Raw genomic sequence first — 3,080 nt, 5'->3', positions numbered from 1 at the left:
CAAAGATGTACCTCACCCATAACTTTAAAATGGAAGTACATACCAAAACATTCATTCATTCATTCATTCATTCATTTATTAATGAATTATTCACTGAAATCAAGCTGCTGTATCTTGCTGAAACGTTATTTGTCAGTTTGTTTTGTACTACAACGGATATTTGCACAAGAAGTTAAGCAAGAAGTACTTAGTACGATTTTTTTAGTTATGCATTGTTCCTACTCAAACATCCTGCATATTTTAAACAGTTATGCAGCGTGAACATTTTGCAAGGCACTTCCAAGTAAAAACAATAACCCAGAGGAGCTTTCTACACCAGAGTGACACTGAAAAGTCCTGACATTGACGAGAGTTTCAGACAGAAAAAAAGCAATAGTGGATGATGCGGGGTGACAAATTATAGGGGAATTAGAAATTAATGATTGTGCCAGTATGTAAATGGCAATTAAAGGACAAGCAGTGCTTCAGGCTCTCTGGCCCAAGCGCCTCCATTTGTTTGGATAGGGACCGACTGACACGCACACACACACACGCTTTATGCTTGTGATGCGTACGGAGGCTGTGACACACATCCATACGGGGCATAAAAGAAAATAAATCCAGAGCGCCCTGGACCAGATCAGATCAATCGGCCATAATGGCAGGACTGATCATTATGTGCTGCTTTTGTTTGTTTAAATGAAGAGTGAGTGGGTCTGCCATATCGAGTTGGATTAGGCGCCGGGAAACTGTTGCCCGCAGCCCCAAAATGCTGGCCGAGAGTCGCCACGTCAGGCTCTACAGTAAAACACGACGACGGCCTATTTAGAAATCAATGTCAAACTTTCATTAGAAGGGTCAACAACGCAGATATATCGTCTAATTGCAGTATAGGTCAACAAGGCATGAGAGGAATCCGCAGCAGAGATGTTGCTTCCCAAGGGGAGAGGGTGGAGGGGGGTGGGGGTGGGGGGTGTTCCTCCTGCATGACCAAAAAGATTTAGAGCTATGGATTTGTAAAATTCAATCCTCGGTATGGACCGTTAGGTTTGGAGGGTTCGGCCTCATTCATCAGAATTGTGCTGCATCCTCCGGTTATTCGTTTGCTCCTTTGGCTGTTTTTTTGAGCTGATTTTGGGAAAAGGGCCTTAGCTCGGAAAAATTCTGCTAACAGGCTCATCGACAGGGCAAAATAAAAGGCCTGTGTCCTGCCTTCCGATGATGAATGTTCAGCCGCAGAGACTGATGGAGGGCCTCGCTCGAGGAGTCGGTCAGTGCTGACCTATACTGTCATGGGCGAACCAATTTTGCTTCTGCTGTTTTGGTTAAAAAGCCTCTAATGAGAATATCGGCCCATCGGATGAGGAGGCGGCGAGGCCTTATTGGCTGAAACTGTTGTTTTTCCAAGTCGTTATGCTCCCTTTCTCTCTGTAGGAAATGTTATCATGTAACTAAGTATTAATTTAAAATAAACCATAGTCAAAAAAATAAATAAATCTTTAGAAAACTGGTGAGATTTTCATAAAATACCAAAATATTTTTAAAATACTGTGAATGAGACAAACGGTGTCTTACCCTCAAAACTAGAACAATTTGTTGGTTACAACCACAATTTGTTTTTAGGATGTTATGTTGCATAGTTGAAGGGAAAAGGATACCCGTTCTCTCAAATTTTTCACAAACACAAATCTGAAAAGTGTGGCCTGCATTATAGTGGCATGCCGGTCTGGACTTTGGTCTAAACTGGGAGTGTCCTAAATGCAGACCTTGATTTGGCCTTCAATTGAAGAGTGACAGCAACAGATCTGAGGTAAAAGGTCAACTTTTGTCATTTTTATTCAAATTGAATCGTTTTTAAATGTAAAATGTTTGGTACAACAAAGCTATTTTTTGCCTTAAATTACCTGTTTGTATATTTTATATTTGTTTAAACATAAAAGTAAGGAGGGCCAATAGCATCCAGACTTTCTACTCTACAGATTTGAGTACCAAGTCCCTCAGCAGGGCCAATGAAAGTTCTCGTTTTTGTTGCTGGGATTAGAGAAAGCATTTTCTACCAACAAAAGAGAAAATATCCCAAGCAAAGAGTTTGGAAACTCTACACCTTTCTTTAATTCTGGAAAATGACAGAGGACCTGCTCTAGACCTACAATAATATTGTTCTTGTGTCATTAAAATATTGCATAAGTAACATCTTTTCATCATGGCTATGCACTACTTTAAGTTTGAAGAAGAAAGTTTCAGGCAAGAAAATCCACATTAGAGTTCTGCTTGCTTTGCTTCAGCAAGAACTTTGGCACCTTATTCTGCAGCTGGATGATGACGTCACACGTCACATCAGCACCGGATAATGGGAAGTTAAAGTTTGACACAACGATGAGACTGGCATGTTACAAAACTGAGACGTTTGAAGCTTCACCTCCAACTGAGGTGAAAATTCTCCACCGTCCGTCCCTCGTCATTTTGGACTCCCAGCATGCACCCTCCCCTCTCCCCCGGGGCATTAAAAATGACAGGGTGTTAATTAATCCATCACGCTGGTTAATTGAAATGATGTATGGTAGTCATTTGTTTTCTTTGATCCCTCAGCTATTAGTGCTGTGTAACTGTATGACTAATTAGCATGAGAGCACTTCTCAAATAATTAGCTGTAATTAATCTGTCAGCCGCCGGATAAAAATGACTGCGCCCGACAGTTATGACAAATTGCAGTGTTGATATAATTATGTAATGTTGGAGGCCGCTCAGTGCAATTCCCCCCCCTCTGCCCCCCACCTCCAACGCATCTTCCGGTGTAAATCCAGTTTGTTCTAATTGGTTCTTCTGTAGTCTCTCCCCTCCCTCTTATTGCTTTCTTTCCTTCCCTTTCGTGCACGTTGCCAGAAATGATACCATCTGACTCCTGTTTTGTTCTTTTTGCAACGGTTTCCACGGCAACCATGTCAAGTGATTGAGGTCGAGGGTCAAACTGACCAATAGCGAGTAAATTACATTTCTCGGAACGATTCCCCATGAGCTCCTATTGAAATCGAGCTCCGGTCCTCTGATGGATACATCCTGTCATTCACAGTTTAGGGAGGAAAAGGGGGTTGGAGGGGGGG

The sequence above is a fragment of the Poecilia reticulata genome, linkage group LG16 (genome assembly GCF_000633615.1).
Source record: "Poecilia reticulata strain Guanapo linkage group LG16, Guppy_female_1.0+MT, whole genome shotgun sequence".
Lineage (NCBI taxonomy): Eukaryota > Metazoa > Chordata > Actinopteri > Cyprinodontiformes > Poeciliidae > Poecilia > Poecilia reticulata.
The sequence above is the reverse complement of the archived record's forward strand: the minus strand, read 5'-3'. Positions refer to the sequence as shown.